The sequence below is a fragment of the Arachis hypogaea genome, chromosome 9 (genome assembly GCF_003086295.3).
Source record: "Arachis hypogaea cultivar Tifrunner chromosome 9, arahy.Tifrunner.gnm2.J5K5, whole genome shotgun sequence".
Classification (NCBI taxonomy): Eukaryota; Viridiplantae; Streptophyta; class Magnoliopsida; order Fabales; family Fabaceae; genus Arachis; species Arachis hypogaea.
In genome coordinates this window covers 86,197,336-86,206,199 of record NC_092044.1, presented here as the reverse complement: position 1 = coordinate 86,206,199, position 8,864 = coordinate 86,197,336, and positions in this window count along the sequence as shown.

Genomic DNA, 8,864 nt, shown 5'->3' with positions numbered 1-8,864 from the left:
ACCTACCCCACCTCTGGATCCCCCATCACGTCGCGAGAATTCAAAGGTCGGTCCTGAAAAGTGCCAACAAGACGTCGGCAATTTCCCTATTCTCGGACAGCACTACATGCTAGACTCACGACGAGACTAATCCTTACAAGCAACGAGATTGAGCAAGCACACTCTCTCGCTTCAGGAACAACTGTTCCAGACCCAACTCTTAGATCCCGAATCGGAGCAGTTACAACTCAGTTACACGGGCCGAACCACCAATACGGTCCATATCGGCCTAGTAGCCACAAATCTCTAACTAAACATTCGAATTCAAATACTTCTTTATCTTAGTCCACAAGATAAAGATAAGATAACGACACAAACTATATAAAGGAGCCAAAAGCTTCTTTAGGTACGTTACACATTCCTAATCCTCACTTATACCTCTCAAATCCATTCTGACTTAAGTCTCAGAGTGTCTTTGCAGATACCACTCCTGCCACTCCAAGAAGATCCAATCCCATCATCACCTAAAGTCGACAAGTCCCGTATCCATCTCAAAATCTGTACTAGCAACTTTTAGTATAGGTCCAATAAGATGGGTATTTTTATTTCCATTTCTGTCTCCATTTATTTATAGAAATTAAATTTTTGTTGCTGTAAAAATTTTGCGAATCTCCATCTAATCTTCGGTCACAAATAATCTCTACCAGTATCCACTACAAGAAAATAGAGTTATTTTAACACTTTATTTTTTAACACCATAATTAAATGTCAAAATTAATATATATTTTTGATAAATATTACAAATGTCAAATTTTCTATGTTTTCTTGATGAATAATTTGACCGTAGAAAATTACTCCTCAATTTTGACACTCATCTGTTTTCAATTTACTCCACTATTTTTCTTCTTCTTTGGACTCTGTTAATTTTGACATCACACTGCTCTCAGTTTAGGATTATACTAGTCATTCTTTATCTTCAAAATCTCAATTTATTCTTTAGTTTCAAGATCTCATCTCATTCTTTGTTAAAATTTTTTGTTGAGAATATTTTATAGTCAATAAGTGTCAAAATAAATAGTATTTTGACAATTAATAAGTATCACAGAAAATATGTTCTCTTTCTAACAAATTATTTTTAACAGCCAATATTTATCAAAATAAGATTTAAATTTTTTTCACAATCACTTATATGTTAAAAATACTATTTTTTACAAAATTTTTATTAACATATTTTCATAGTTAAAATAGTGTCAAAATTTGTTTTTTTAACAAATTTTTTAACAAAATTTAATTTTCTTTTACACATTATAACCCTAAAAAATAATCTATATTGTTGTAGTGATCTACTTCTACGCTCTTTTTACCATTTCTATAAATCATAATATCTGGTTAATTATTATTATTATTATTATTATTATTATTATTATTATTATTATTATTATTATTATTATTATTATTATTATTATTATTCCCTATAAATGGACTTACTCGCAAATAATTTTTCTGAACTATTTTATTTTTTAGATTTATATTATTTCTAGCTCGGCACTTCATTAGTAATGTTTCATGAACCAGATGCAAAAGCGTGTTTAGATGACGGTGATTGATAAGTTAAATTAGTCTTTTAAGAGAAAAATAAAAATAGAGTTAATAGTTAAATTACTTTTTAAAAAATAAATTACTTTTTTAATTTTATCTTTGAAAAATTTTATTAATTGAATTAATTTTAAAAAAATTATAAATTAGTTATTTTTGTTCTTTTGTCACTCAATTAATAATTTTTGTTAATAATTAATAATATAAAATATAAATTGATAGTATACATAACATTTAATATGTTCAATTGAATACTAAATAAATATTTTTATATGAAAATCTATCAATTTAAAAAAATCATATTTATAATATAATCTAACAACACTAAATTTATAGGTTTTCATAAATATATTTGTTTAATGTCTAGCTAATTGAATATGTTAGATGTCATGAATGATGTGAGTTAATATTTTCTATTAATAATTGTTGACCAAAACTGATAATTGAGTGACTTAAAAACAAAAATGATTGATTTATAATTTTTAAAAGATTAATTTAATTAATAAAATTTTTTAAAAATAAACTTAAAGAATATAATGAGTCATCTTTTAAAAATTAATTTGATTGTTAATTCATAAAAATATGTAAAATAACTATTGAAAAAAATATATAAGAAAAAAAGATAAATCCAAGGAAATTATTAAATATTTCTTATAATGTTATTGAAATTCGTCTATTAATTTGAAGACGTCAAATAATTTAATACTTATATTTAATGATTTTTATATTTAATACTTATTAATTTAATATACAAATCAAATGTATTTTGAATATCTTATGCTCATAAAAGGTAGTATTCAATAATAATTTTCTTGTGAATCAATTACGAAGATTGTTAAAAGTCTATTTTAAGAATGCCTAAGTGCCTAACATACAATTCTGTTGGAGAAACTAAAGTATGAAAGCAGTAGACACAAATTCTCATGGCAACAGATCCCGAAAACTGTTACTATATAAATTAGCTGTAGTTTTTAAAGATCATCAATTTGCAAATTATTGGATTTACTTTAAACACACTGATAATATAGTAATTTTACACAAACTATCAGATTAGTCTATCAGCTATTACAAACAATTATTTTCCCTATATTTTGAATAGTCATTCGAATTTCAAATTTTTAATAATTAGTTAACAATATATAATAATTTTAATCTTGCCAATTCATATCTTTTAAATTCTTTTTTACTAATATATTTAAATATAATTTTTATTTATATACATTGATATTATAAAATATAATAACAAGAAGAATAATTATACAATGAAGAGGTTTTTGCGTAAAAAAATAAAGAGAAGTGTATATAATATACTTTTAAAAAATTAAGAAAAAATAACACATTTTCTTAGATAAATATCTAACTATTTATCAAAGTGAATCTTTATCTCTATTATTTTTCTTCCATAGCGTAACGTATACCTAAAAATAATAATAGAGAGTAGAGAGTCAAATTAATTAAAAAAAAACATGTATGTGGATGCGTACGTGATGGAACATAATAACACACTACTGTTTTTGGAACTTGTAATGGGGTAGTATATTTGTGCCAATGTGAAGAAGAAAGATAACTGAGAAAGTAGGTTTTGGAATGATGAATGGCACATGTAAACTTGGAGTGAAAAATGGTATCTTTTCTATAAGAATTTAAAAAATCATGTTCAAACTTTCTTTCCTCATCATAATTTCCATAACAATACTTTAGGGATAATTCATTAGCTACACGAAACTTTTAAGATAATCCCTAAAATCATTTTCATTATTGTTGCCACACTAACACATTTTTCTTCTTTGCACACGCACAACCACTTATAAGAATAAGACACATGTATGTAGCTTGCACATTAAATTATGTAACTTAACAAACTTTTAAATCATCCTCTTTAATTAGATTATTTTTTCCAACGACGTACATAATTATATTATATTCCATTAGAAGAAAGACCACCCACAAGTTGCTCGAATGAGCATCTTTTTAGTCAATTGATCTAGTTCTAAAATTTATCCAAAATTAGTTATAAAGACTGGGTAAAATTTCAAGTAATACGTCTCTACTTAGTTATATTTATCTAATTAACCATTGTTTCCTTAAACTTGAATCATTTTCATTGTTGTCTATTGGATTGTGTTTTGCATCTTTTTTCTTTTCTTTTGTTCTTTTCCTCCTTTTATGGTGATATCCAGGTCAAACTTCAAAACGATTATTACCAACATATATTTTATGAGTGAAAAAAAAAAAATACATAGCTATATATAAATGGTACGAATCTCCACATACTTCATGTTTCCACCCTTAATATATAGACATCTAGGAAAATAGGTCCTCTCTATTTTTTTTGTCACTAGAGAGAATAAAGTGTAATCTTCCACCTTTAATTCTATAAGTGGGACCAAAAATAAATGAAAAAAAGAATACAATGAAGAGTGAGATCTTCCACCGAATACCATCCAATTTTTTTTTCACCGGAAAAGATCCACTTTCGACATCTAACTACATATTTGATGATTTTGCTATTTGATCTTATACCATAATTTGTAAATACTCACAAGACTAAAGTAATGGTTTGATAATCAAAACTCAAAATCATCTTTAATTTTTTTTGAGAAGTATCTCTAAGATTACAGTACTTTTTTAAATGGATATTTTATTAAAAAATATTAATTTTTAGGCAAATTAATTCTTAATGAATTTTTTATTCTAACGCTACCTCTAAATTCAAATTTAATCTCCAACCAAACCCTACTAACCATATCCAACCCCATCCACCAATCCTCCATTATCATCATCATCTCTAGTGTCATTTTACTCTCTTTTATGTTCATTAACCCCCTTTTTTTTCTATTTATCGTTATCATTAGAATTAATATAGTATCATCTATACTTACATATATTCAATTCGCTCCTATTAATCAAGTAAAATCAGGTTTAAATGTTGAATAAACTCTATCCACTCAATTCGCACTTTAATATATAATATGAATATTCACAAAAATATATATATAACGAGTAAATATTTAAATTTAAATTATTGTCTTATATACAAATAGTTATTATCACTAAGCTAATAATTCAATTTGTTAATTATAGATAACTAATATTTAATATTATGAGATGTGAAAGGACTAAATATTATGTTTGGGTAAAAATAAATTTGTTTTGTAGGTCAAATTGAGAAAATTAGGAAGCGAGTAGAGTTTGAGTTGAATTAGGTTAAGTTGAAATTTAAACCTTGTTTTATCCATTCCACTCCTAATTATCATCAACACTCTCTAGTCTCTTTGCCTCTAGTCTTTCTTTTTTTTTTCCTTCTCGTTTCGCTCATTCTCAACATGGTTGTCAATTCAGGTCTCTTAAACCAAACCACCTCTCTTTCCCTCTTTATTATTCAATTTATGTTTATTGTTATTGATTTTAACTATGTGTGGCAATGTGATAAAGATTAGAGGTGATAACAGTTGGTATCTAGTTCAGAAAGGATAAGAATAATAGCGACAATAGGTGGTGGTGAAAGGTTAAAATTGGATAAAATGAGATTAGGAATCTGAGTTTAACATTAGGGTTAAGACGGTAGAATTCAACAAAGACAAACATATACAAAAATCAATGTTTCTTATAAGAAGAATCATTTCAAAATTTATTGTGTTAGAGATTTGTTGAAAATTTTTAAAATTTCTTAATCCAAAATCATTCATGTAAACCCCGTTAAATTAGTAAATAATTAATTGATAAATTAATTCTTAATAAAGAAAATTAGAAATATGAATATTATATCAAATTAGGATATAGCTCATTGAAACGAGAATTTTGACACTAATTTCAAAAAAATCGTTCTAAAATTGGACCGAACGGACCGAACCGATTGAACTGGGCTCGAGTCGGGCCCGTGAGCCCAACCAGGCTAGCCTTTAAATAAACCCACGTTCCTTCTCTTCCCCAATTCAGCAATATACAGTGCTGAAGCAATTAGGAGGAAAGGAGAAGAGTTGCCGAAAACCTTACGGTGATTTCAAAATCCCGTGACTCTTCCGTCTGAGTTCCGATCACCGCATCGTTTGCGGCAACGCGACCACCACGTCGAGCTCTACGTTTCTACCAGAACAATTTCATAGGTAAGCCATTAATCACTCTCAGACACTCCTTTCCCAATTTTTCGAAAATTGAATAGAGATGTTGAATTTTTTTTGCTTTTTGATGTTTTAGGATCCAGTTAGTTTGAGGAAAACATTCAGTCTTTCTTATGTGAAGCTTGGGTAAGGTGAGGATACCATAAATTCGATTTAAATTACTGAATTTGAGATTTGGGTATTAAATTGGATATATATGTGTTATGAATGTGTATTAGGTTGTGAATAAATAATTCGAACTTGAAATTGTGGACGTTGGAATTTTGGTGGAGGCTGGGCATTAGTATTTTGATTGAGATTTGTGGCTGTGTTTGTGTTGGGAGAATTTCTTTGGTCGCTACGTGGGAATTAACCAAGGTATGGTTTAGGTTTCGTGCCTTTAATATATAATATTCTGTAAAAACTTAGGCTAGACGACCATAGGATAGGTTGGAATATATGTGTGTGTTATTGTTTCGCATCTTGTTGTTATATATGCATTGGTATGGAGCTGTGGATTAGTTGATGGTTTGAAAATTATAATTATTGAATTGAGGATATCATTATGTATCTTGTGAGCTATGGTTTTAGTTGTAGGATTTGGTATGTATGTATGTAATTATTGTTGGGTTAAAGTATGACCTTTATGTGGTTGTTGCATTGAGGATGGAGGACACTTTGTGTAGTAAGTGTAGGTTGTTGTCTTGATCTCATGGGTTTTGGTTGGAATGAAGAAGAGGTTTTGAAAGATTATAAAATCTTGGTTTTGAGCCAAACTTCGACGAGGCATAACTTGGCTTCTAGACCTACAATTTGCTTTCAACTTGTTTTAAAATGAAAATTGGGTTTATGAAGTTTATGCCATTCGAAGAACGAGTGAAAAATGTTTTAAATCGAAAGAGTTATGGGTGTTGGAAGATTATACCTGAAAATTGTATCTTTTATAATTCTGCAACTTGCTACTGAATCTGTTTTTTTTTTAAAGAATGTGCATCCACGTGTACGCGTGGCATGGAATTTTGGCGATGCATACGCATAAGGAGCTAACAAGCATGTCCACGCGTACGCATGACCCCTATTCCAGCAAACATGATTTTTGAGTTTTAAATCCTATTTCAAACTTCTAAACCTCTATTTTCATTCCTTTAGTCATAAATAGTAGTATTAAACCAATAATCAGATGAAGCTAGGTAATGGGGATAACTTGGAGGTGAAGTAAAGCTAAAAAGTGATGAATTAATTACGAAATCTTACGGATGATCATGTATGATACTTGGCTTGATCATCAAATGAATAATCATGTATGACACTTGACTTGAATGATTAAATGATATGAGATATGAGATTTCTTGGATAAAGTACCGTGGCTTATCACCATGTGTACCAGGTTGAAAACTTGATACTCTGTTGACCCTACGATGTAAGGGTGATCGGACACTTATAAATTCCCGGGAATGGTACCCCAATTGAGCGATTTGATATATATATGAGTAAAAGCTATGCATAGACTCATGGGGATGCACGTCAGAGGACAGTCCAATGGTTTAGCAAATCAAACTTGTCGGGTTAGCTGTATAACCGACAGATGAGCTCATTAGCCATGGGACAGGCATGCATCATGTGCATATTACTTGAATTACTTGTTTGTGCTCTAAATGGGTTTGCCTAAGTGCATTTACTATGTTAAATGTATACCCGTTACCTGCAGTACTTGTAACCTTCTTGTGCTTGCCTTTATCTGTTTATTTGTCTGTGAAATGCTGACAGAGATGGAGGTATGGAGGAACGATAGTACGGGTCTTAGATTTAAGATTAAGTTAAGTTAGGTTTAGATACTCTTAGTAAACCACCTTTCATGGCTTCTGTTTAATACTTTAAGCTCTATAATCTGAGTGTCGGTGTTCTAGGATTGCCGCTGGCATTCCCAGGACCTTATATATTATGTGTGTGGCACCTTTACCATACTGAGAACCTCTAATTCTTATCTCATACTATGTTGTTATTTTTCAGATGCAGGTCGAGAAGCATCTCATTAGACATTTGGACTCCTGAAGCGAAGTGGTTACTGAGTTATTTTGTTGTACAGTGATGTATATATATGTACTTAGCTTTCTCTCTGCATAACTTATTCCTTTTTATCCTCTTAGAGGTTTATGGAGAGACAGGATTTTGTTTATGTACATTTGGATTTTGGATATATATATATATATATATATATATATATATATATATATATATATATATATATGTGTGTGTGTGTGTGTGTGTGTGTGTGTGTGTGTGTGTGTGTGTGTGTATCCTCCGGCCAGTCTTGACTTTGCGGGCTGAGTTAGGAGCTTATTACTTTGTATCTTTGACCCTCTGTTTTTGTTTTTGGTTACTTTATACTTAACAGCTGTAGCTTTCTTAGTATGCAAGATAACTCGTTTCTTGAGCATTGTGCCTTCATTTTGCGATTTTTATTTCCTTTATTCTTCAAGGCTCCGAGTATATTATAATCCTTATGCTATTATATGTACACATTTTATTTTAGAGGTCATAATACCGCTCCACCTCTGTTTTACGACTTAAGTGTAAAGCTCAGTATGGTAGGGTGTTACATTATGGTATCAGAGCAGTTCATTCCTATAGAGCCTGAAAGACAGATTGATTGTGCTTCTGTGCATTCTCTATATATGTGTTTATGTGCTATTAGGATATTTGACTGATATGTATGGCATAAACATTTGTGAGCATGCATTTGGAACTTAAAGCATTAGACCTACGATATTGAGACTGATCAACTTAATATCACTTGTTTGGTGTGTATAGGGACCAGATGTTGACTTGCGGACGTGGTCGCCGGCGAGGTAGAGGTAGGATAGGCACCGTTACTCCTGGCCCGGCAGGGAATGATCCAGTAGATTTTATGACTGCCTTGAAAAATATGGCTACAGTTATGCAAGCGACAACCGATGTATTGGATAATCAGATAAACCAGGGTAATCACGGGAACAATAATGATGAGGACGACCCTATGACACTTGCCACATTTCTGAAAGTTCACCCTCCGACCTTCAGGGGAACCTCAAATCACACTGATGCAGATAATTGGATTCAGGCTATGGAACGGGCATTGCAGGCTCAATAGGTTCCTGAGGAGCAATGGATTGAATTTGGAACTTATCAGCTGTAAGGTGAGGCTCAGTA